Source organism: Papio anubis, chromosome 15, assembly GCF_008728515.1.
Source record: "Papio anubis isolate 15944 chromosome 15, Panubis1.0, whole genome shotgun sequence".
Classification (NCBI taxonomy): Eukaryota; Metazoa; Chordata; class Mammalia; order Primates; family Cercopithecidae; genus Papio; species Papio anubis.
The window spans coordinates 76,983,473-77,011,039 of NC_044990.1; the positions used below are offsets into that span (position 1 = coordinate 76,983,473).

The window sequence follows — 27,567 nt, forward strand, 5'->3', positions numbered from 1 at the left end:
TCCTAGGTTCATTGCTGTCACTGCCTCCTTCCCACACTCAGGCCCTAGTGTCCCTTCTTTCTTGCTCCTCAGTGAGGCCCAAACAGGTGAAAATTTCATCATTACTGAGAAAACCACAGAAAAGATAATACTTTGTTCTGCCCTCCCCACCTGTCACAATTTCTGGAAGGCATTCTAAGCAGACACAGGAGTCAGAGCTGGTGGGGAGGGGGACACAGAAAGGAAAGGGCAACAGCAAAGACTCACACACACAGTCACTCCACAGACCTGACATCCACCTGCACACAGCAGAGCACCCACTGTTTCCATCAAAGGCTCAGCCTGCTGCACACTTTGTACACAATTTTCCATTTGGCTCACTCCAGCTGTGCCGCCCTGAAGCACACACCTCTTCCATGGGTGGGCTCAGCCTGCCACAATGCTAACATCCTCCGAGAGAGTCAATATTGTAATGCAACTCTTTTTGTAATTCAACTGCTTTTCTCCGTTTTGCTATATTGATAACAATAGCGTTGCAATGGAAGTAGGAGTAAATCTACTGACGCCATAATCTGTTGTCCCCTTCCTATATTAAAATGATTCTTGATGATGAACCATCACTGGATGCGTGGAAGAATCAAATACTTTGTCTTCAGTGCTCTCACAGCATTTGAAAATAATGCCAGAATGTTAAAAGATCACAAGTCAGGAAAGCAAAGTGCTTAAGAGAGTAGGTTTTGGAGTCAGGCTGGCCCAGGGTTCCTATCTCAAGTTGAGCCTGAATGAGGTGAAAATAATCTCTGCAAAGCTCCGTTTGTAAAAGGGACACCTACAGTACCAGGTGTAAGTCATAGAGCATAGCAGTGAGGGCTGCATCATTATTTCTCTTATGTTATCTCAGAACTTACTAGAAATGGGAACATCATAAACAGCTGGAGGGAGCAAAATGACGCGGCCACTTCAGAAAGCCATTTGGCAATTTCTCAAAAGGTTAAGCATAAAACTACTGTATGTGGAAACCAGAGAGTCTCCAAGGGGAAACAAAAAACCTACCCTATAACCCAGCAATTCCATTCCCAAGAGAACAGGACACACAAGTCCCCGCAAAGACACACACACACATGTTCACAGCAACATGATACACAGCAACCGCCAGTGCAAACGGCCTAAATGTCCACCAGCTGAAAGTAAACAGGCAACACACGTGGCCCACCCAAACAACAGATACGATTCTGCTGCAAAAAGAACGAACAACAGACACAAGCTGCGTCACGAGCCCCAAGAACGTCACGCTAAGCAAAAGCAGCCAGTCACAAAGGAACACATACTGTGTGATTGACTTATATGAAATGTCCAGTAAAGGCAAATTTATAGAGCTACAAAGTAGACGCAGAACTGTCCAAGGCTAGGGTGGGAACAGAGATCACCTGTGAGTGACGATGAGGAATCTTACTGGGGATGAAATGTTCTGCTCTGATTGATGCTAGCTGCGCCATTCAGTAAAATTACTACAAATCATTGCATTTTACACCTGAAATGAATTTTATGATATGTAAAATATATATCAATAAAGTTGTTTAAAAGAAAAATTACACATTACGTATCTTTAGACATCTGTCTTTCGCAAATGACTGTGAGATCCTTAAGGGCAAAGACTTCCTTCATCTTGCCCCAGCATCTAGTAAAATGCCTGGCACAAGTGAGAGCTGAAATGCCCAGAGGATGAAGGACTTTAGAAAACAAAACCAAAAAAAGCTAAGTCTTGTTCCACAGATTCAGGATTTACCTAAACTTCACATCCCTGTCTACTCCTCCACCTAACTGATCTCCAAAACCAATCACCAGTGCAGGTCACAAAGCTGACAACGTGTCCATGAAGCTTTGTGGCAGGCCAGGTCTCACTCACACAGGTCCCTGTAACAGCTGTTTCAGTACTGAGTGGATAAGCTAAATATTAAAAGCCAAAAAAAAAAAAAAAAAAGCCAGTGCCCTTATACAAGGGCTGGAATGTAACAAAAGCCCACCAAGAGTTTTGCCTAGGCCTTTCCTGGGCCTTAAAGCATGGTAAAATAACCAAAGAATTCTTAACAGGATCCGTTTAGGATTAAACAAGTTTTACTGGAGGTCTGAAGAAACTCCCCCGGCCTCCACAAACAAGGTTATTGGGCATCTGAAGGAACTCCCCAAACCTCTGTGATTTAGCAGGAGACAAAATCAGGGTCATCTACCCCAGCACCTGGACCCATTTAGATTAAGTAAATCTACTGAGGCTCCAGAGGAAGGTCTTCAGGACTCAGACCTCAGTTATAGATTGAGAAGTTAATCACTAATGTCTTTAGATGCACACTTACACACAGGCATATATAGCTTAGAAGGTATATAAGCTCTGGAAAACTTCGTAACTTTGAGTTGGTCTGGGGATAATTTCCAGGCCTTCTCCCTGTAACCGGCTGCAGAAAACAGAAACTCTCTTCCTCCCCAGTTCATCTGCATCTCATTATTGGGCCACGAGAATTAGCCTGACCCTCAGTTTGGTCTGGGAACAGCTTCAGGCTGATCAAAATCAGGACCCAACACTTTCAGCTGCATCCCGACCAACTAAGAAGGGCAGTTTGTCTCTGTTCAGATGTTCAAAGGAAAAAATGTTTTCCTTACATTTTCAAAATAGCAGTATTATGAAAACTTTTGAGGTTGTGAGCAGAGAATAGAGACCATGATGTCAGCATCAGAGCCAGCAAGTGGGAGGGTTCAGGAAAATTATAACCTAATTTACAAAAAACTTTTACATTCTTTCCAGAGATATTTCTTATTTTTGACTTAGAAGCTGCCAATATACCAGACGCTGTCCCTACAGAATTAAATCATGTAATTCCATCTCTTCAAAGATAAAGAAACCACAACACAAAGGTGAGATGAACTGTAGGAAAGGTTTGAACCAGTCTCAACAGCCTGTGCCCTCATCCATCACACTTTACCCTTTTACCATGAGGAAGTGTATTTTATCTGCACATCTAAACAGCAGGCACTGGCATTACTGAAGCCTGGGGGTAAGCAGGGTGTATCACATAAACTCCGGGAAGTGTGGAATAGAGTGAGCAATACTTTTCCACTCACTACTCCATTACTGCTGCTACAATATTTAGGTTGAGAAAATAAAATCGTGCATTTCAAAGCAGTCTCTTCCTTGGCACAGATCAAAGGATGCAGAACACAAGTGAGTCAAAGCTCGTTCCATCTCCACCCACTGTTTTCCAAGGATCCAATAGGACTTTAACCACAGGCCGTTTATAACTCATTTCTTATCCCGACTTGAAGACAAAGGTCATTTACAAGACTGCCCTATTTTCTGGGCATAGTAATCAGCTCTCATGATTTAATATTTTCTTGACATCACACTTCACCCACCCCAGCGCTGACTGGTATGTCAGCCATTTTAAAGCACTGTAAATGGGACTTAAATAAGCAACGTTTTGGAAGGTGTGCAAACCTAAATAAATATTGCTGAGTAGGGACCGTTCCAGCCAACTCTCTCGTCTGCTAAGGTAAAAAGGACAGACAAAAACAATGCATTCATCCTACGCACAAAAAAAAAGAAAAAAAAAAAACGGCCAGTCTCTACCAGCCGGGTGGTTCCAACTTCCTCCCAGCCCTGCCTTTTACTGACGGTAACCAGAACAGGGCCAGCCTCACAAACTCCAGGGTCAACTCAAGTGACCACACAATAACTCCTCAAACTCACAGAGCACCCCGTGTTTTTCAGGAAACCAGCATATAAATATAAATGGCTTCCTAGACCCAAGAAACAGCCTACAAGGTAGTTCGTTCATGCACCTCAGATTAAGAAACACACATTTAAAAATCAGATAGCTGAGCCTAATAAATGCTCCGGTTTCCCGGTTCCTTGGTTCCTTTCCAGATTAGTCCCTTGTTCCTGGGGTGAAAGTGACGGGAAGCAACGCAGACCACAGCCCTAGAAAGGCTGATGGTGGAATTTACTTTCTATGCGTTTTCTACTCCACTTTTTCCATCTACACGTTCAAGTACCAACGCTCACCATGTACGTCAGTAAGAGGTCAGTTGAAATCTAGACCCCCTAGGCCGGGCGCTGTGGCTCACGCCTGTAATCCCAGCACTTTGGGAGGCCGAGGCGAGCGGATCACGAGGTCAGGAGATCGAGACCATCCTGGGGAACACGGTGAAACCCCGTCTCTACTAAAAATGCAAAAAATTAGCCAGGCTGGTGGCGGGCGCCTGTAGTCCCAGCTACTCGGGAGGCTGAGGCAGGAGAATGGCGTGAACCCGGGAGGCGGAGCTTGCAGTGAGCCGAGATCCGGCCACTGCACTCCAGCCTGGGCGACTGAACGAGACTCCGTCTCAAAAAAAAAAAAAAAAAAAAAAATCTAGACCCCCTCATTTCCAAACAACACCAGAACACGCGGCCTGGCAGGAACGGGTGTTTCTGTGGAGACAATGGGACGGAGTACAAAGTTGCAGACCCACCACTCCCTGTAGCAGACAACAGCCGCCAGTGTGACTGGGAAGTCCCAATGACTGACGCCCCCGGGGGCCTAGAGGTGCCAGCAAAGGCCGGGGGAGGGGAGAGAGGCCGCGGCTCTGCTCCGGCTGCGGGGAGACCAGTCAGGCCATCCTCCAAGGTTTACAGCTTCGGGAAAATCCTCTCTACCCAAGTGCCCCACGGAGTTGTTTTCTTCCCCAAAAAAGAGAACTAAGCACTTGAAGGGCAAACCAAATGAATAATGCAACAAATGTGCTCCCGCGGCAGGACCCGACAGGAAGTCTGCATACATTTACTTAACTGCGGCCTTCTCAACACAACTCAACTGTGCTTCGGCGCTCGGATTTGGGAAACCTCGACCCTCCAAAAGCACCAGGCAAAACAGGCCTCCAAGCACAAACACAGCTGCCCCAAATTCCCGGTCTGCCCAAACTGCGCCTCTCAGCGGGGGGCCTCAATCCTGCTCTCAGAACATTCTGGTGCGTAATAAAGGCACACGCTAAAGGTCAAACAGCTGGTCTCCATCAACAGCAGCTGAGAAGCAGCAGGTGAGGCAAGGGTGGGCGCGGACCCGAAGACGCGGGTCTGATCGCTGCAGAGAGAGCACACAGAGGGGAGGCAGCAACAAGAGACCCCGCACTGTGGCCCGGAAGCCCTCTACTCCTAAGTGGCCCCCAAGGACGGTGCTGAACTACGGTAGGACGCAGGACACCCCCCGACTGCGAGAGAGGAGCGGTCAGCCGCCCGGAGGGTGAAGTCTGCCGAGGCGGTGCCGGTCATCAATGGCTTCTACTGAACGGATCGCCGCCAGAAGCTGCCATCCACGACTCGGTCACCCACACGCATAAACCACACGCTACACAAAAGAAACTTGATTTTACTTCTGGGTCTTTTTTGATCCTAGGCATCATAAGAACAGCGCACAATGTAAACTGGCAAGTGTGAGTATTCTGGCTCTAATCTGGAGTCATGTTAATGGACCTCAGGTTTAAAAATAGCTATGAAAAGGCTTCCAGTAAAAGCCATTAAATGAAAGGCGCATTTACGTTAGGCTGCTGTGGCCCAAGCTGAAGATAATAAAGGAAGGAGCATGAGAAGAAAAGTCCATATGCAATAAAACTAGGAACTACTCTCACCCGAACCCACAGATGACAGACTACCTGCCAGGCACACTGACCTCTGCCCCAGGCTGAGGGGACAACTGAGAACACAGCCGGACCCTAGGCCCGCACTGGGGCAGGCGGTTCTGAAACTAAGGTGACAGGTATGTTCCCGTGGGGACCCAACTGCAGACACAGAGGCACCCAGCAGGCCTGGCCCAGGAGGGTATCTCCACTTCCCTAACCAGGAAGGCTTCCCGGAACAGAGGCCAGCTGTGCACTTCCTGGAAGTGGGCCCCAGGCAACTGAGCCCTGACCTCTCACCTGAGAAGCAAGGGCCCCACTGGGAGTGGCGCATCCCCGGGGAGTATCTCATCCCGCCAGGAAGAGCAGGCAGAGGCACAGCCCGCTGGCAGAAGGCAGGGCAGGCTGGAGAGGAGAGGACAGAGCCGCTGACCCCAGGAGGCAGGGCTCCCGCCCCTCCACACCGACCCCAGGCCAGGGCACATGGCAGGTCCCCTCCTAAGCCAAAGAATGCACACCAAGGCATGCAGAGAAGCCTCTACAAGGAAAGACAGTGGTGAAAAAGAAAACAAACAAAAGGAAAATATTTCCAAATTCCTAAGGGAGAGGGGAAACATTTCAGAAAAACACTTCTCTCAACTCTCAAAGAAATTATAATTCGGATCATCTTTTAAGTCTCCAAAAAGCATTAACACCGCTAGAGATGAAGGTAATAAAAATCATTATCAAAATAAACATCATATTAAAAGCAGCAAAAAATAGAAAACAATGACATAAAAGCATATCTAAAGAATGGAAGCGCTAAAAAGATGGAAAAGTGATCAGAAAAGATGTTCCATATCTGAAAATGAAAATAAATAAAAGACAAAAACCCACTTCCAGTTAGTTTATCCTAGGGGAAGACAAGTGAAAAGATTCATATGTCCAAAGTTTTCCAAAAATATTTTTAAACTGCAAACTAGGTAGACATCAATGTAAAATTAATGACAGGAATTGGTCCCCTTTTGGTTGGGGGACAGGCGTACTCATATGCATACCCAAAGAAAACAATGTGGAATGATGTACACCGAGATGTTAACAGTATGTTTTCTGTTTTTCTGCACTGTCCCAGTTGTTAGCAATGAGCCTATTTCACACATGCATGCTTTGGGAAGAGCAGAGCAACATCCCAATTTTTAATGTACACACGTGCAGATCAAAAAATGCCAGACTTGGCTTCAGGAAGATTTTAAGTTTATTTCTGGCTGCTCAAAGTCAGTGATTAGACAATTCAAATCCATTACCCTAAATCAATATGGATAATAATAAGCTAAAAGCAGCAAATGTCTTTCTATATTAGATGAAACATCCTGAATTATATTACACCAAACACTGTAATTACTGTATGACTTTTAAACAATTCTTTCCATAAGGAAAACCAACAAAATGAAAATACAAAAAAAGAGAAATCATTCAAGAAAAAATGTTACCTTAAGACTTTTTTTGAAGCTAAAAAAAAAAAAATGAAAGTTTAAAGAAATTGGGAGATCACAGGAATTGCTTAAGATCTGAATATAATTCAACACCAGTCTTAAAGTCCTTGTCATTCTGCGTTTCACTGATGAAGGCTAAGAGAACAGGAATAACTTCTGATACACGAAATTGTTCAGTTTAAAAGCGCACAGATGACCACTGCAGCAAAGGCTGGGCAGGGTGCTGGGGTCCACCTGATGCCTAGTGTCCACCCCACTGTCCCCCAACCCCTGTTCACGAGACAGCTGCGAAAGGGCCACTGGCACACAGCGTGGCACCTTCTCCCAAAGGCAGTGTTATCCCAGATGATCTGGTGAGCAGTTCAGGCAGATCTCAAATGGCCTGGCCCATCTGAGAAAGCCCATACTTTCGAAAGCCTTCAATCTACCAACTCTTACAAAAACACACACTAGTGATTCACTTTAAAAGCATTTTTTATAATTTTGCTTTAAAAAAAAAAAGAGAAATCCCCAGACCTGTCAAAAGCTGAATCTATGCCAGGAGACCAGATTTTGCCAAGAATACGGTAAACAGGGACTTCCTTCAGTCCCCTGGCCACAAGTGGCCTCACTCACCACCAGATGGGCTGCGTGTCCTTCCACCTGGTCTCACAGTCAACCAACCCAGAGATAAGCTGAGCTAGCTTAACTTCCAAACATCGCCCACAACAGGCCTGAGCTCCAACTCTACAAACGCAGGTGAGGCAGCCCCTATCACGGAAAGTCAAATTCCCATTTTTAATTTCCAGTGAGGTGTCAAGAACCAAGCAACAGGCTCAGAAGAGCCAAGAAAATGGACTTTCTCAACTAAAAAAAGGCCAGAACACATGAACTCGTGTTTGTCATGTGGACTCTAGTTACTCACACCTGGATCTCTGAGGCCCTGAACATCTGTGTTCCCCTTCCTTCCACATCTAATTGTTTTTAAGGGGTAACTTTTATATTAAAATTGTGGCCAGGCCCAGTGGCTCACACCTGTCATCCTAAGCACTTTGGGAGGCCAAGGTGGGAGAATCGTTTGAGGCCAGGAGTTAGAGACCAGTCTGGGCAACAGAATGAGACCCCATCTCCATACACAAAAAAATGAGCCGGGCACAGTGGCAATGCCTGTAGTCCCAGCTACTTGGGAGGCTGTAGCATGAGGACTGCTTGAGCCCAGGAGTTCGAGGCTATAGTTAGCCATTACCGCCCCGCTGCACTCCAGCCTAAGAGACAGAATGAGACCCTATTTCTTTAAAACAAAATTAATGATCAAATATGATAAAAAGTCAATAGGTTGTCTGCAGTGAGCCGGTTTTCCAGTATTGGTACTGAGACACCTCTTGTCCAGGATTCGTGTAATGACATGCCATGGGCTAGGGAGGCAAGATTAGGAGTAAAATCAATAGCTGTGAAATGGTTTTCTCTGCAAGGCTCCCAGTTGTATTCAGCCATCAATTTAGTAAACTTGGCCTTATTACCAACTCTTTGTAAACAAAGGAGCAAACTGAGAAAATACATAATATGATGTGCAAGCACCTTTCCTATACTTCAATATCACAGCCTCATTCACCTCACCTCCCGTAAACTGATACCACACTGTAGTTCTTATCCACACGGAGCAAACTACTGCTAAACCCTCATGGTAGATGAGGCTATTTACGCAGCTGGGCCACCAAACCCTCCCCACTCCCTTAAGAACTGAGACCCTAACTCCCCGCTCCAGCAGCAAATCTACTGGAGGAGTTGACACCTCATGAAGAGAAGAACGTGGAGTCTACGGCCAGGTGCATGTGGGTTCAAATCCACCTCCACCTCTTACGAGTTATTTGCCTCTCTAGGCCTTAGTTTACTCACCTGTAAAAAATACAGACAGAAAAATGCATACATATTATAGTTCCTGGGGCTAAAATAAGACGTTATTTTCCTGGGGCTAAAATAAGATAATTTTTTCTTATCCTCCTGGGGCAAAAATAAAGTTTTTTTTTTTAAACTGGACATACTAAGTGCTCCCCTGTTCCCATTACAGTGTGACCTGCAGCCTCAGCTGCGTTTTCCTTTCTAAGCCACAACTGCCAATGCTACATAAAGGAGCAGCTGAATCACAGGTGACAGGCACACCCAGTAAATTCTAACTAAAGGCTGAGATAGGAAATAAATCATCAAGTGACAAGGAACTGTCTCATCTCAAGGGTTTACCCTCAAATCACACAGCTGATGATGCGTACACTTCACTATTATTCTCCCTCGTGTCACATCTTTCTACATGAAAATAGAATAAATGGCTGGGCACGGTGGCTCATGCCTGTAATCCCAGCACAGTGGGTGGATTACCTGAGGTCAGGTGTTCGAGACCACCCTGGCCAACATGGTGAAACCTTGTCTCTACTAAAAATACAAAATTAGCCAGGCATGGTGGTGGGCACCTGTAATCCCAGCTACTTGGGAGGCTGAGGCAGGAGAGTCACTTGAACTTGACAGGTGGAGGTTGCAGTGACCCAAGGTCATGCCACTGCGCTCCAGCCCAGGCGACAAAGTAAGACTCTGTCTCAAAAAAAAAAAAAAAAAAAAAGAGTAAATGACTGGATCTACCATATGTCCTTCAATATACATGTGGTTCTCCCAAGGTATGCCCTTTAGTAATAATGGAGAAGACCCCAATCATTACCCTGGGGTAGGACAATGGTCATGAGGCAGGGGCCTCCTGCAATTAGCCTGTTGCTAATACAAGCCCCAATGGAGACATTATCCTGAGACCATGCAGATAACACGTGCTGGGAAACACACAAGAATTTCGGTTAAGAGAATTTTTTTTCTTCTGACCATTTGAAACATGCAGCTAACCAACCAACAATGCTTGTGCAACTTCCTCCATTAGCCGAAATACTTCTGTCTTAGCTTAGACTGTGCAACTTTTATAAACATCAATTCATTGCTTACATTTCTGGAGGCTGGGAAGTTCAAGGTCAAGGCACTGGCCGATTCGGTGTGTACTGAGCGCCATTCCTCACGGATGGCACCTCCTAGCTCTGTCCTCACATGGCAGAAGGGACAAAGCAGCTCCCTCGGACCTCTTTTGTAAGGGCACCGATATGGTTGGATGTCCCCTTCAAATTGCAGGATGAAATGCAACCCCAATGTTGGAGGTAGAGTCTGCCCGGAGGTGTTTGGATCACGGGGGTGGATCCCTCACTGCTTGGTGCTGTCCTCATAATAGTGAGTTCCAGCAAGATCTGGTTGTTTAAAAGTGTGTGGCACCTTCCCTCTCTCTCCCTTGCTCCCACTCTCGCCATGTGACCGCCTGCTCCCACTTCACCTTCGGCCATGAGTCAAAGCTCCCTGAGGCCTCCACAGAAACCAAGCAGAAGCCTGTACCATGCTTCCTGTACAGCCTGCAGAACCAGAAGCCAATTAAACCTCTTTCCTTTATAAATTACTGTATAGCAACAGAAGAACAGCCTAAGATACGCACTAATTCCATTCATGAAGGCAGAACCCTCATCAGCTAATCACCTAATCACCTCCTAAAGGCCCCACCTCGTAACACAACTGCACTAAGATTTACAACATGACTGTGGAGAGACATAAGCATTCGGACCACAGTAGCTACCTATTTCCTTCCCTCCTGACTGTGCCTGGTGTAACCACACAGAGTTAGGTGGTCTCACATCTCTTCAATGATCTTGACTTTTCTACAAGAATCTCACTTCCACAGGCGGGTCATCTGTAGCATACTACTAGCTCTAATACACTTCATTTACAGTGGCTAGGGCTGTAACACTGCAGGCTTCCCTTTGAAGACTCAATTCGATACTCCGTAAAGATTTTCATCCTAGTTCATGAAACGTCATTAACGCTGTTAGTCACTTACAACTGAGGGAATTCTCCAGAAGCAGTAAAAGCTTTCTTGTTTCTTCCGTCTTTTTCATTTTACATAGGAACAGGCCAAGCACACTGGCTCATGCCCGTAATCCCAGCACTTTGCGAGGTCAAGGTGGGAAGATGACTTGAGCTCAGGAGTTTGAGACCAGCCTGAGCAACACAGAGGGACCCCGTCCCTGCAAAAAATAGCTGGGCATGGTGGTGCACACCTGTGGTCCCTGCTACTTCAAAGGTGAGGCAGGAGGATCGCCTGAGCCTGGAAGGTAGAGGCTACAGTGAGCCATGATCACACCACTGCACTCCAGCCTGGTGATGAAGCATGAGACCGTCTCTCCAAAAAAAAAAAAAAAACACACACCCTCTTTCCTGTAGTTTTGTCTTCTCTCTCTAAAGACAAAACCATCAGTAATCATCACTCAAGTCCAATTGTGCTTCCTAATACATATACTGGTGTCCCATGAAAGCTCAGGGACGCAGCATCCTTTTCCCAGCGGGACAGAAGCCTAAAACTCTGGGCTCAAAGGTTAAAAAAAAAAAAAAAAAACTCATTTGCATGTTATTTTGCATAAACTCTCGTTTAGTTGCAGATGCCCAATTCTAAGTATGCAAAATTAAATGAAACCATTTATACAGCTTACTGCTTCCAGTGTTTTCAATTCATGCTTTAACAAAAGCAAAAAGAACACCCTCTGAATCAATTTCGAATTAAGTTCCTTAATCAACTTCTGAATTAAGTTGAAGACTAAGTTCAACTTAAAAAAGAAATACATGCATATATATTGTGACCAGCCTATAAAAAATCAAGACTTACCTACGTTTCTCATTTCTCCTTGTTTTGTGTCCCTCAAGCAAAATCAAACATAAGCTACGAGGCCACCAAGCCTTCTTCAAGGCTGTTCTGAGTTATCTAATCCATTAAGGAGACTTGGAAACCCCATCATACTTTCTCTTTTTTTCTTAGCACTTTTATTCTACTCCAAACTAAATCTTTCTATCACGGCATCTTTCCCATTATTTCATATAGGAGGGAGGAAGGAAAAACCTAACGCTTCTCATCTGTGTCAGGCAACCCAAACTATAGTCCACTCTATGAAGAGACCCACCTGCCTGGATTGCCCTCTACCCACTAGCACCTTCAGGAACTGCTCAAATGCTGACTCCTCCAGGAACGGTTCCTTTCTTTCACCCAGTTTGTGCCTCTCTCTGGTTACTATCAGCCTGGACTCCGAAGCTTGCTGGAATGTCTGCCCGAAGCTGGCCTGTGAGCTCATTAAGGACAGCAGGTATAGAGTAAGCATCTTCCCCAGGCTCCACTATGGTGCATTCAACATAGTAGACATTCAATAAATCTTTGCTGAGGAATCAGTATCACGTCTCATCAGAAGTATGCAAAGCACTTAAGTGTTGGCAGACAATGGATTGCTTGAGGGGTCTTGGTTAGAGGTTCGTGACATTGCTGATGGAACTGCTGCGATAAGGAAGGAAAAAAATAGCCAAATGGCCTTCGCAAGCCTTCTCTTCAGTTCTAAATGTACGATAGTGAACAATCCTTTGCAATTAAGGGAACCACAGAATCCTTCCTCTCCACATTAGTTACCCCTGGGGAATAAAATCATACTTCTGTATTGTCTAATTTTTAAACAATTAGTCATGTATTAATTCTATATTTTGAATAAACTTTACAATAGCTTTTTATTAAAAGGAATCTTTACATCAGTAGGGAGAGGCATTACAGGGTATTTTCCCCTCCCTACAACGACCACCCACAGGGACAGGGATGATGGAGGGACGTAGACCCTGGATGCTGTGTACCAAATTGATCAGAAACATGGAAGAAGCTGTGGTCAGCAAGGTGGGGACAGGCCAGCTGGGGACACAAGCGGCTACAGGAGAGCAGAGAGGCAAACCATCTGCAGCTGAGTGGGGCAGGGTCGTCTTCCACTCAATCCAGCTGGGAAAGGACTAAAAAGGGAAATTTGAGGCAGACAAAAAAAAGCAGGAGGCCCTCCTTAGAAAAGGACACGCACTCAGCTTTCAAACCTGGCCTCGAAGTGAATGGGGGAGCAGAGGACCGAAAAGAGCTGTGAGAACTGCCCATTAGAATCTGCCCTTGGGGAGGTCCAGGGTGGCTACTGAGGGCACCTCAAGAACCCCAAGGGCAGGCAGCTTTCTGAGTGGCAGACCACTCAGAAAGGGAGACCCAGGATCTGCCACTCCAGAGAAACTGCCTTCGGTCTAGTCAGAAACAGAAGACGCCAACAAGGCGGAAAGGGCACCTATAGAAAACCACTTGAGGGCCGGGCGCGGTAGCTCACGCCTGGAATCCCAGCACTTTGGGAGGCCGAGGCAGGCGGATCACAAGGTCAGGAGATCGAGACCATCCTGGCTAACAGGGTGAAACCCCGTCTCTACTAAAAAAAATACAAAAAAATTAGCCGGGCGTGGTGGCGGGCGCCTGTAGTCCCAGCTACTCGGGAGGCTGAGGCAGGAGAATGGCGTAAACTCGGGAAGCGGAGCTTGCAGTGAGCCGAGATCGCGCCACTGCACTCCAGCCTGGGCGACAGAGCAAGACTCTATTTCAAAAAAAAAAAAAAAAAAAAAACCACTTGAGTAGAGCCAAGAGGACATGTTTTCGGGATACCCTCACTCATTTCCAGGCAGTGGAACTATCCTGTAGGACACTCCAGTGGTGGATGCACGTCACTATACATTTGTCAAAACCCGCTGCACGGACAACACCAAGAGCAACCTCCAGCATCAACGATGGATTCGGGCAATGATGACATGTCAACACAGGCTCATCAGCCCTGACAAACCCACCACTCTGGCACAGGATGCTGACACCAGGGGAGGCCCCGTGGGTGTTGGCACCAAGGGGATGGGAGATCTCTGCACCTTACGCTCAATTTTGTTGTGCTCCAAAACTGCTCTAAAAAAAAAAGTTTATTTAAAAACTAATGACAGTCACCACAGTAGGCTGAGCTCCAGAGTCCCTGTGGGATGGGTGAGAGCCGGACGGGCACTCGGCAACTCTGGGTCTTGCCGAGGAAAGGGTGAAGGAGGTCCTCAGAAGCCAAGGGGCCAATGTCATCACATGCGTACTTGTGCAAACCTGCCAGCGGGCAGCACAGGCAGCAGCTTGGGAGCTCCTCCGAGTTTTCTCAGAGTGTGCTGGGAGTGGTGGAAGGCCACATCCGCCAAAGAGAAAGGAAAGGTGAAGACGCAGCCAAGGCGGGCCAGGCCTGTCGGGAAGAGAAATGAAACCTACATCCCTCCTCCAAGGAACGAAAAAGCAGCTCAAGGATTCCAAGCACCCACTGGCCTTTTTCCAATCCTGTTCCAAGCAACACCCAAAATTCAAAGAAAACATCTCGGCCTATCCCTCGGTGATGCTGCACAGAGACTGGGAGGGATGGGACAGACGACACTGCTGCAGATGCCCAGCAGCCTAGGAAAAGGAGGAGGAACACGAGAAGGATCCCGCTGCAGGCTGGACTGAAGGAATGCCCGATGCAGCACAAAGGGAGTTGCTGAGGCTGAAAGAAAGCAAGAAAAAGGAGGAACAGGAGGCTTGGCGCGGTGGCTCACGCCTATAATACCAGCACTTTAGGAGGCCAAAGTGGGAGGATCGCCTGAGGTCAGGATTCAAGACCAACCTGGCCAACATGGTAAAACCTCACCTCTACTAAAAATGCAAAAATTAGCCAGGCGTGGTGGCAGGTGCCTGTAATCTCAGCTACTCCGGAAGCTGAGGCAGGAGAATTGCCTGAACCCACAAGGCAGAGGTTAAAGTGAGCCAAGATCGCACCACTGCACTCCAGCCTGGGTGATGGGCAATGGAGCAACACTCCATCTCAAAAAAAAAAAAAAAGAAAAAAGAAGTAGGAAAAGAAGGGGGAGGAAGATGATGGTGATGATCAATTGGTTCTGGTATGGTTTTCTTCTTGTCAATAAAGCATTTAAGCCCCCCCATATGCAACTTACTCCCTTTAAAGAAAAAAACTGAAATGTAACACTGTGTAAAAATAACAACAAACATCCTCATTATTCCAGGTAACCCCCCAAAGAGTTCATACTTCCCAAAGACATTTAATACCTACTGCTCCTTACAGAACAGAACTTACTTTAAAACAGGACATTTCATTTTAATTACTGAAATTACCTCTAACTAAAACAACAACACAGGTACTCCAATGTAATCTGCCAGGTTGTACTCATGGTCATTCCAGACCTCCAGGTTATCTAAAACACTGCACCTCTCACAGATAAAAGCTAAAAGCAAATCACCTAGATAAAACTCCAAAATCCCTTTCCCGATTAAACCTGGCATTTTAGGCCAGCCGCCAGTGGCTCATCCTTGTAATCTGAGCACTCTGGGAGGCCAAGGCGAGAAGATTGCTCGAGGCCAAAAGGTGGAGACCAGCCTGAACAAGGTGAGACTCCATCTCTACAAAATAAAAAAACAAACTAGGCCGGGCGCGGTGGCTCAAGCCTGTAATCCCAGCACTTTGGGAGGCCGAGACAGGCGGATCACGAGGTCAGGAGATTGAGAACATCCTGGCTAACACAGTGAAACCCCGTCTCTACTTAAAAATACAAAAAACTAGCCGGACATGGTGGCGGCTACTCGGGAGGCTGAGGCAGGAGAATGGCGTGAACCCGGGAGGCAGAGCTTGCAGTGAGCCGAGATTGCGCCACTGCACTCCAGCCTGGGCGACAGAGCCAGACTCCGTCTCCAAAAAAAAAAAAAAAAAAAAAAAACCTGGCATTAAGTCATTCAAATATTAAAGAAAATTGTTAGGCCAGGCGTGGTGGCTCACACCTGTAATCCCCAAACTTTGGTAGGCCAAGGCAGGTGGATCACCTGAGGTCAGGAGTTCCAGACCAGCTTGATCAACATGGTGAAACCCGGTCTGTACTAAAAATGCAAAAATTAGCCAGGCATGGTGGCACACACCTGTAATCTCAGCTACTCAGGAGGCTGAGGCACGAGAATCACTTAAACCCGGGAGACGGAGGTTGCAGTGAGCTGAGATAGCGCCACTGCATTCCGCCTGGGCGGCAGAGCGAGACTCCGACTCAAAAAAATAAAAAAAAGAAAGAAAAAATTGTTTTAAGAACATGATCACCCAAAATATCCTAACACTGCTTTTATCTTTTCTTATTACACTTGATTGGTCTAGTGTGTATCTTATAACCTAGCCACCATCATAGCTGACTATAATCACGACCTGCTCTTTACAGAGTGAATGCTTAGCTCGTGCCATCCCTTTTCCCCTCATGTATAACTGGCACAATATGCCCTGCCTTCTGTGCAGCACACACAACCCTATTGTTGGATAACCACGTTTAAAACTCACTCTCTGGCCGGGCGCGGTGGCTCACACCTGTAATCCCAACACTTTGGGAGGCCGAGACGGGCGGACCACGAGGTCAGGAGATCAAGAACATCCTGGCTAACGTGGTGAAACCCCATCTCTACTAAAAATCAAAAAAAAAAAAAAAAAATAGCCGGGCGCAGTGGCGGGCACCTGTAGGCCCAGCTACTCGGCAGGCTGAGGCAGGAGAATGGGGCGAACCCAGGAGGCGGAGCTTGCAGTGAGCCGAGATCACGCCACTGCACTCCAGCCTGGGCGACAGAGCGAGACTCAGTCTCAAAAAAAAAAAACAACTCACAACAGAAAACTCCTGAGTGGTTTTAGCCAATTAAAAACGTCCTACACGTATCAGCTTCCCTGTCTTATGTAAATGTCTACCTTTCTCTAGATAAGGTCTTTTACCAGCATATACCTGATGATGTGCCCGGCTAAGAAATTCTGTCCCACACCCAAGACCCACTTCAGGAAGAACTCTTTCCTGACTTCTCCTCCTTCCCTGGGGAATTGTCAGTCACATGGCCTAGATTCCCCAGCAGAGTTGCCAGGGGGCACTGACTGGCCAGAGCCCCACTCCTCTTGCCACAGGGATCAGTCCAGGGTTAGGGACTATGTTAGTACCCTCAGCACTTACCTAAGAACTTGTGCTAGAGCTACTGAAAAAGAGGTGCTCTTTGTTCCCCAGGATCACATCCATAAGGCTGGGTGCTGTGGGCAGCCGCCTTTATCATCAGCTGCGGGACACCTGCCTAAGAAGTAAGCCCTCACGTTTCACTGCACCGGAAGCCAAGCCCACTGTAGACCTTTCAGTGCTGTGAGTAGATGAATCTCCCCTTTTTGTTTTTGCTTAAACTAGTTGGGGTTGTTGTTCTTTTGTCTACAATTGGGGAAAAAAACAAACAAACAAAACACTGTAACACAATGAGTATGTGCCCCAATGATGACTATCAACACCGGCCAGGGACATGCCAGCCACCCTGGGCCACACCAAACCAGAGAGGCAATGAGTATGTAGCCCAGTTATGACTACCAACACCAGCCAGGGTCATGCCAGCCACCCTGGGCCACACCAAACCAGGGGTGGTAAAAGCAGCACCACTGGCAGCCCAGAATCACCCACCTGGGTTAAAATGAAAGTCTGCTGGGTTTAACTCACCTAGAGGCTTCTACCTGATTTTTGCAGGTGCAACCAAGACCAAGACTGTTTGAACAGCCTTAAATTCTGCTATGCAACTCATTGGAAAACTACTTTAGGACCCACTTCGGAAGTAACCTCCACTAAACTGGACAAGAGATGCAGGGTCAAAATGATGTATATATTAGGTATGTGGAGCTCAGGCACATGATCTGTCTCATAAATTTGTTAAAAGAAACTCCTGTCATCTAAGAAATTACGGCCAGTCACGGTGGCTCAAGCCTGTAATCCCAGCACTTTGGGAGGCCAAGACGGGCGGATCACGAGGTCAGGAGATCGAGATCATCCTGGCTAACATGGTGAAACCCCGTCTCTACTAAAAAACACAAAAAAAACTAGCCGGGCGAGGTGGTGGGCGCCTGTAGTCCCAGCTACTCGGGAGGCTGAGGCAGAAGAATGGCATAAACCTGGGAGGCGGAGTTTGCAGTGAGCTGAGATCCGGCCACTGCACTCCAGCCTGGGCGACAGAGCGAGACTCCGTCTCAAAAAAAAAAAAAAAGAAATTACAAGCTACTCTGGACTCACCACCAGCTGACACACTGTTCCCACTGGTGATCAGCCACCACAGCACCTCGCACCCCATCCATCCACCTGGGCCGATGCTGCTGCCGCGTGGACATGCCTGGGCTCACATTCAGAGCAGAACCTGCTTTGCCTAGCAGGTAAAGCTAGGTGGAGGAGCCAAGTGTGATGAGATCTGGGCTCTGAAACACGGGCTACTCCCTCTTCAATCACCCTCTGTATAGTGATCACTGCCATCCCATGTTGCTAGCACAAATGACCTAATTAATCAGTCACCAGCGTTAGTCCCTAGCCTGGACTCTTCCACCAGCTCCAGACCCATATTTCTAACTGCCTGTTCATTTCCTCCGCCCACAATCCACTCATCTGAAGCAGAATTCCTTATCTACATAGGATCTTCATCTTCCACGCTAGTCATCAGTCATCGGCCCCACCGACTTGGGTGTGTGGGTGTGTTCATTCGCCCCAGGGCACCTCCCTCCCTCCATTGCCATCATCACTGAAGCCTGCCCCCCTTACCCCCACAGCTCCCTCCCTCAAATCCCTCCCTCCTCCCCACCCACTGGTGGCACAGTTCAATCTGGCATCAGCTTTTACCTGGGCAACCGCAATGACCTCCTAGCTGGGGGACCACGCTCCTTCCTTTCCAGTCTAACCACCAAACTGTCAATGCCCAAAATGGGTCTCATTCTGCCAATTCAAATTTCCCAGAAATGTCACATCACCTAATAGGCTAAAGCCCAAACCACTCAGCATGGTCCCATGGGTGATAATGACAAGGTAGTCTGGGAGCAGGTATTTTAGGACCAGATATGATCTGGTCCTGGACTACCCTTCTTCAACATATGTCTCTTGTTCTCCTTCCTTTCCCCTTAAGTCCAACAAAATTGGATTCCTTGTGTTTTTCCAAACACTCTGTGCTATTTAAAGACACCGTGCTTTTGAACATTCTAATCTGTCTGGATGCCCTCTGCCTTTAAAAGAAATTCTTTTAGAACAGAGCTCAGCCATTGTTTCCTTTATTAATCTTCAGCCGGCTACGTCTAGATATTTAATTACTCCCTCTTCTGCACTACTTCTGAGTCTTATACTTCTATAAATGCATTTTTTCCCATTGAAATGTATGTGACACATGGTGCCTCTGCTACTGGGCCATAAGCTCCTTGAAGACGGAGCTGTTAGTCATCTAATCCCAATGCCAGCACTGTACCAGACATATGACAGATCCCTCTTCAACTCTAAACACCATCTCCTATGCCTTGTATTGGCTGACATGCTACCTATTAGATATCTATTCAGATCAACACACATCTTTCCTCCCATAATTAAGAAGGCCTACTGATTTTATGAACTATTAGAAATACTTTCCCAGCATCCAGCTGAGCAATTTCAACAGGAGGAATCCTGTTTTCATGGGAACTACTGAACCCACTAGAGGGGGTAGAGCAAAGAGGAATGCAGTAAACACCAGAGCCGTACAGCACCAGGAGGGCACCAACAATGGGGAAGGGGGTACTGCAGAGCACAGCCAGGCCTGGCACAGCCCCAAAGACCAACCTGAACTAACCCAGAAACCTGCACCCAGAAACACAAAGAAAACTCCTTCTCCTACTCCAACTCCATTACGCCAACTAGCTTCCTGCCTTCAACCAGGAACTTAACTCTTAAGATTATAGTTTACATAGCCTTTGGAGACTTAGGCTTTTCTAGCCTAGCCTCACAACTTAACTGCTATTGCCAAACTGATTTCTATACGAAAATGTGCAGGCGACTAACCAACAAACTTACGAGTGAAATCGGGAATGTATTTGGGAACAGTCCATATATTTTAAACTTTATTTCTTACAATTGACAAACTGTGCTTTCTTTTGCATCAAACAATGGTGACCACAGAAGTAAATTACAATAAAAATATTAATATATCCCCTAGGCCGGGCGCGGTGGCTCACGCCTGTAATCCCAGCACTGTAGGACGCTGAGGCAGGCGGATCACCTGAGGTTGGGGGTTCGAGACCGGCCTGACTAACATGGACAAACTCCGTCTCTACTAAAAAAAAAGAAATACAAAATTATTTCCTGAGGGCAGAAGAATCTCTTGAACTCAGGAGCGGGAGGTTGCACCACTGCACTCCAGCCTGGGCAACAAGAGCAAAACTCTATCTCAAAAAAAAAAAAGAAAAAAAAATTAATATATCCCTGATATGGTTTGACTGTGTCCCCACCCAAATCTCATCCTGAATTGTAGCTCCCATAATCCCCACGTGTTGTGGGAGGGACCCAGTTGGAGGTAAGTGAATCATGGGATGGTTTTTCCCGGCTGTTCATATGACAGTAAGTCTCACGAAATCTGATGGTTTTGTAAAGGGCAGTTCCTCTGCACACACTCTCTTGCCTGCCAACATGTAAGACGTGACTTTGCTCCTCCTTCACCTTCCGCCAAGCCTGTGAGGCCTCCCCCCAAGACTGTGAGGCCTCCCCAGTCATGTGGAACTGTGAGTCCATTAAATCTTTTCCTTTATAAATTACGCAGTCTCAGGTATTTCTTCATAGCAGTATGAAAATGGACTCATACAATTCCTTCCTAGTTTTTGTCATGCTATTAAATGGTCACAAAGTCTACATTTATGTACCATTTTTCTTAAAATAGCAAAGATCTTTACAACAAAGTCTGACAACACTCCCTTTTTTTCTTGAAGTGTACTTCTATCCAAATAGTTTCCATTTCTCACAAAAGTTAAATCACTAAAGACAACCAATCATACCAGAAAGAAAAATTTGAAAATCTGAACAAAGAGAAAAAGCAAACAAGTTCCAGCAAAATTCAGGAGCACTAACTTCTCACATCTCGTATCACTGAAAGGAAAAAAAAGGCCAGGCACTGTGGCATGCACCTGTAGTCCACGCATTCGCAGCTACTCGAGGCTGAGGCAGGAGAATCACTTGACCCACGAGTTCAAGTCCAGACTGGGCAACATAGTGAACTCCCATCTCTTAAAAAACAATAATAATAGAAGGGTAGTAGTAAAGGTCCACATCCCTTATCCAAACTTTCAAAATCCAAAAGTCTCCGAAAACCAACAGTTTTTCTAACTCCTCTGGAGGTGAGATCTAAACTGATCTGAAACCAGTTGGCAGCAAACCCTGAAATGATGTGCAGCTACTCAACAGTCTCAGTGCCAACAGGCAGACACCTCCCTCAACGCTCCAGTCCTTGTGGGGCGCTGGGCACAGCCAAACATCCACTCAGTGCTATTCAATGCTATTGCTCAATATTGCCCCTGACCCACTTATGCACCTTGTACAGGATGAAAACTTTAAACGAGGAATGTATTATTTCAATGACTACTGCCCTGCCATTCAAAATGCATACAGTATGATTCTGTTGAAAAGCAGACTGGTCCTATTTTGGGGTGAATGTTCATTCAGAGTAGTAATTTTAAGTCACAATATTGGCACTTATTCTGCAAATCTCCTTCTCATCTGAAACTTTTAACTAAATCAACAGGCTGAAGAGAAACACAAGATATAAGAGCTATTTTAAACCAGACTATTTACCATATATATATAAAAGATTCATCTAAAGGACAATTAAAAACATAAATCTAACCGGGTGCGGTGGCTCACACCTGTAATCCCAGCACTTTAGAAAGCTGAGGCGGGTAGATTATTTGAGGTCAGGAGTTTGAGACCAGCCTAACCAACATGGTGAAACCCCATCTCTACTAAAAATACAAAAAACTTAGCTGGGCATGGTGGCACACGCCTGTAGTCCCAGCTACTCAGGAGGCTGAGGCAGGAAAACTGCTTGAACCCGGGAGACAGAGGTTGCAGTGAGCCGAGATCGCGCCACTGCACTTCAGCCTGGGAGGCAGGGCAAGACTCGGTCTCAAAACAAAACAAAACAAAACAAAACAACATAATTCAGTCGGGCAGAATTCTAGCTGTTTGTCCTCCTCAGGCTCCCGCAGCCACTTCAAAGTGACCCAGAGCCTAGACACAGCCAGGACAGTGGTTCTGCTGTCTTGAGTGCATGCTCTCTCACACTCTCACAGAGCATATGTGTGGGCCCCAGTCCGCAGCCGGTGACCCCGGTTTAGAATACAACTGGGCAAAGGGTAAGGTGCCCAGCAGGAGTGCAAGTGTAACGCCACAGTGTGGGTATTCTCACTTAGCAACCTAGGCAAAGCAATTAACTACATAAAACTCATTAAATAACACATTGCCTTCCAATAGCACTGCCAGGGGTGAGAGGAGGAGAGTCATTTTTTTCTTTCTCCAAAGGCAAAAGCAAGCAGCAAGGAGGTTGGGCACAGTGGCTCACGCCTGTAATCCCAACACTTTGGGAGGCCGAGGCAGACGGATCACTTGAGGTCAGAAGTTCGAGATCAGCCTGGCCAACATGGTGAAACTCGATGTCTACCAAAACTACAAACATTAGCCGGGCTTGATGGCATGCACCTGTAATCCTAGCTACTGGGGAGGCTGAGGCACGAGAATCGCTTGAACCCGGGAGGCAGAGGTTGCAATGAGCCAAGATCACGTCACTGCACTCCAGCTAGGGCAACAGATTGAGACTCTGTCTAAAAAAAAAAAAAAAAAAAGAAAGAAAGAATGGTTTTTTCTAACCAGCAGAGCCAAACAAGTATATATCTCTGGTTGGTAGTCCTCTGTCCTAAAGATGGGGCAGAGCTGGTCAGGTACAGTGGCTCACGCCTATAATACCAGCACTTTGGGGGAGGCGGAGGCGGGCAGATCACCTGAGGTCAGGAGTTCAAGACCAGTCTGGTCAACATGGTGAAACCCCATCTCTACTAAAAATATAAAAATTAGCCGGGTGTGTGGCACGTGCCTGTAATCCCAGCTGCTCCAGAGGCTGAGGCAAGAGAATCACTTGAACCCGGGAGGTGGAGGTTGCAGTGAGCCGAGATCACACCATTGCACTCCAGCCTGGGTCAACAGAGTGAGACTCTGTCTCAAAAAAAAAAAAAAAGATAGGGCATGCCTTCTATTAAAGGAGGCACAGAAGTCAGTTAAGACAGCAAAACAATCATCATGAAAACCATATGGAAATGTGGGATGATATTTATGACACAATTCTGAATGAGAAACAATATAAAAAGTGTACCTACATTATGACTGCAATTACTTAAAGAAATGTGTGTACGCAGACAACTGGCAAATAAAATAGGAAGAACTACATACTCGAGTAGTGGGATTCTAGATGCTTTTGCTTTAAAAACACTTTAATGGAGATGGAGTAAAGATATTTTTCTGGATGAAGGTTCCCATTTCTGCACAATCCTTAACCCCCCACTTCACATGATTCTTTTATAGACCATGAACGCACAACGGGGCCAGGGTAGGAAACGGGGCTCGCACACCACAGCCGATAAGGAACTGGCCGTTCCGCTGGTTTCCAAAGGCCCTTACTATCACAAGTTCCTCCAGCAGAAAGGAACGGAATTCCTACTACTCTGATACAAAATGACAAACTCAAGAAGAATCAATTTCAGGGAATTTCAAAAACACCCTCGTTTGATTGCTATAGCTAATATTAAGAACTTATCTAGGCAACAGGCATGTAAAAAGTACTGAGGTTTTTACCATTTTTTAAAGACTTCCAATATTTTATCATCTTAAGTAACGTTTCACTCCAATTATTTTTCAGGATGCTCAGGGTAAACTGTTCTTGGAAATACAAAGAGGAAAAATCATTTCTGACCAGGAGTGCTACAGTACAAGTTTCTTTTAGGTTGCTGACTGATGAAGCCATTTTACAATGAAGAGAAGGGCTGGGAGCAGTGGCTCATGCCTGTAATCCCAGCACTCTGGGAGGTCGAAGTGGGCGGATCATGAGGTTAGGAGTTTGAGACCAGCCTGACCAACATGGTGAAACCCCATCTCAACTAAAAATACAAAAATTAGCCAGGTGTGGTGGCGGGCGCCTGTAATCCCAGCTCCTCAGGAGGCTGAGGCAGGAGAATCGCTTGAAGCCAGGGAGGCAGAAGCTGCAGTGAGCCGAGATCGTAACCATTGCACTCCAGCCTGGGCAAGAGAGACTCCATCTCAAAAAAAAGAAAAAAAAAAAAAAAAAAATTAGCTTTGCTTGATGGTGCATACCCGTAATCCCAGCTACTTGGGAAGCTGAGGCAGAAGAATCGCATGAACGCAGGAGGCAGAAGTTGCAGTGAGCCGAGATCATGCCACTACACTCCAGCCTGGGCTACAGAGTGAAATTCCCTCTCTAAAAAAAATTAAAAAGTAAAAAAAAAAAATTAAAACTGGAGAGAAATAACATATTTGATATGAACATCCATGCATGCACAGAAATGTCCGTATATTTGGGGGTTGGGGAGATTCTCAAGCCTTCTCAGGCCTCCCAAGAAACGATCTGCTCCACCACACACACAGTAATGCATCCCAGAGGAAGGAACCAGGGATGCCACTTGGAGAACTAGTTTTCAACCGAAGTTGTTTAAACTATGTGATCACTTCAAACGATGGCTGCTTCGTGCCTCCAGGGAAATGAAATCCCATCCCACAACATCCAAGGCTGGCACCGATGGCCCCAGGTCAATTTTGTTAGTGTGTACCCAGAATACTGATGCTATTAGATGGCACACTTCAATCACATCCTCTGCCTTTATTCTTTAGAAATAAACACAGGCAGTCGGGGGAACGAGGCCAGGAAATGCAAGTAGTTTCACTTCACAGAAGCTCGTCTTTTCTTGTAGAAGACAACATAGGGGAAGACATTCTGAATGACACAAGCTGTTTTAGAAAGACTTCAGATTCTTCATTAACAAAGGGAAAAAAGAGCCCAAACCTCTGTAACTTCCCTTCCTGACATGCTCAATCTCCTAAGTCTGTATAATGTGCTGTTTACCCTTGTATTTGAAAATGCCATATGAAACACTTTTCCAATTCCTCATGTAATGAATTGTAACAAGCCTCAGAAAAACTACAATGCAGTTAAAACCAAAAGCAAAGCGAAAAACCCCAAAACCCTCAAATAAGAAAGCCTGGCAAAATCAAAGTCTAGCCAATTCCAGTACACCCTAATAACAGATGACATTATTAAAATAAACAGGGGGGAGGGGGATAACAGAGAAATAGAGATCACTTCTGAATCAAAAGTCAAATCAACTATACATAAGAGCCAACATCCCAAACACTGAAAACTCTACTGATATGAAACACTTTTTCCCCATTCTGAAATATACGTATAGTATTATATTTAGTTAAGTGTTAAACACAACAGCTACCAAGAAAAGAAAATCAGTTTTAACCAAAGATGGTCATTTCATCAGTGGGAAAAACATGGGAGGGTATGCCCTTCTCACCCCTGCGGCATCCCAGCACCTGGAGCTAAGAGGAGCTGGACAGATGATACAGAGCTTGCTCGGGGGCTTCCCCTTACAAGGGCTCCCTGGGCAGAGGAAGGCAAGGGGTACTGAGTCTGAGAATCCTGTAGTGGCTGAGCAAGGGGAGCGGTAGGTTCAAAGGCCCAGGAACAGGCGCTGAGCTTTGGAGGACCACAGGAAGCTGAGCCCACCCAGGGCAGAGGGGCTGAAGAGCAGAGAGGAGGAAGCTGGGTACTAAAAACGGCCCTGAGTTTTAGGCTGGCACTTACATTCGATCAGGAAGTCAGGAGCAGCGCCCAATACCACAGTTAAAAGTTAGGCCGGACGTGGTGGCTCACGCCTGTAATCCTAGCACTTTGGGAGGGCGAGGCGGGCGGATCACGATGTCAAGAGATCGAGACCATCCTGGCTAACACGGTGAAACCCCGTCTCTACTAAAAATACAAAAAAATTAGCCGGGCACGGTGGCGGGCGCCTGTAGTCCCAGCTACTCGGGAGGCTGAGGCAGGAGAATGGCGTGAACCCGGGAGGTGGAGCTTACAGTGAGCCGAGATCGGCCACCGCACTCCAGCCTGGGTGACAGAGGGAGACTCCATCTTAAAAAAAAATAAAAACAAAAAAATTTTTAAAAAGCTAACATTCAAGAAGTGTGTGTGTATGTGTATGTGTGCATGTGCGTGTGTGTATGTATGTCTCAAAAATAAAAAAAAGAAAAGAAAAGTTATCCTGACAAATCTGAGAATTATCAGGGTCAGAGCATTTGTTCTAGGGGTTTTCCAAAAGGACTACTGCATCCTAAGTCTGAGAGATGCACTGCTTATGAAATAAGGTTCCAAGTGGCATACAGTAGCGCAAGCCTGTAATCTTAGCTACTCGAGAGGCAGAAAGCAGGAGGATTGCTTGAGGCCAAGAGTTCGAGTCCAGCCCTGGCAACATAGCGAGATTCCCATTTCTAAAAATAAAAATAAGGTTCCAAGGTCAAAAAGACATGGAACACACATCCTCTGCCCCCAACAGGTTTATAAATACTTGCTAAAATAGTAAAGGCTCTAATGAGTCCTATAATTAAAAGCCTATTCAATTCTCAAAGTTAGGTCAGTGGTTCCAAAGTCAGTCTTTGGAAATACAAGCCTGCAAGCACTGACTGTAGCTTGCTCGCTTTTCAAATGGGCAAGGCTACTGTGTGCTTCACTAGAGTGGGAGCAATGGGGATTCAGGGTTCTTTTTAATTCTCCAGAGTAATGGTTCTCAAAGTGTCATCCTCAAGGTGGCAATACACCAGGACACTTGTTCAAAATACAAACTCCCTCTGAGACACCCAGATCAGAAACTCCAGGGCGGTAGGGCAAAGCCCGCAGTCTGCAGTTTATCAAGCCCTCCAGGTGACTGGTCTTATATTCCATTAGAGGGCTGGGCGCAGTGGCTCACACCTGTAATCCCAGCACTCTGGAAGGCCAAGGCAGGCAGATCACTTGAGGTCAGGAGTTTGAGACCAGCCTGGCCAACAGGGCAAACAAAACCCTGTCTCTACTAAAACTATAAAAATTAGCCAGGCATGGTGGTGGGTGCCTGTAATCCCAGTTAGTTGGGAGGCTGAGGCAGGAGAATCGCTTGAACCCGGGAGGCGGAGGTTGCAGTGAGCCAAGATCACGCCATTGCACTCCAGTATGGGCAGAGAGCGAGACTCCATCTCAAAAAAAAAAAAAAAAAAAAAAAATTATCAATTACTTCTTCACCGTCCAAACACCACTGTCTGGCCAATACCTGAAAGGCAATGAACAGAAGTCAGTCAGCAGCTCCATGCCCACCCTAAGGAGGTGGGGCTCAGAGCTCACTACAGAGAATGGAGATAAAGGAACAGGGAAAACATCTGAAAGTCCAAGTCACCGCCCCCCATACCCACAATCCTAAATTCCAGGAAGCGGGTTAAAAATAATCCAGGAACAAGTTTCCCGATCAGGAGGAGTGCGCAGACAGCACAGCGCCAGCCTGGTGGGCTGAAGGCCCAGGGCTCCCTCTGCTCCAGCACCAGGCGGTGGGCATGGGGGTGGCAGCCAAGGCCAGCTACCTCCTCCCATGCAACCACCACCAAGAAGGCCCGGCCCCTCGGGCACAGGACC

The 27,567-nt window shown here is 46.4% G+C and overlaps 1 protein-coding gene and 1 long non-coding RNA gene across 2 annotated transcripts in view; one reads left to right on the forward strand and one right to left on the reverse strand.

Moving 5' to 3' along the window:
* STK24 (serine/threonine kinase 24) overlaps positions 1 to 27,567 on the reverse strand; it is a 126,231-nt gene that overhangs the window by 87,792 nt on the left and 10,872 nt on the right. The window lies entirely within an intron of this gene.
* Positions 5,031 to 17,640, forward strand: LOC116270505. The gene is made up of 3 exons (XR_004178547.1): positions 5,031 to 5,759; positions 17,052 to 17,180; positions 17,550 to 17,640. It is a non-coding gene; the product is annotated as an uncharacterized LOC116270505 (long non-coding RNA).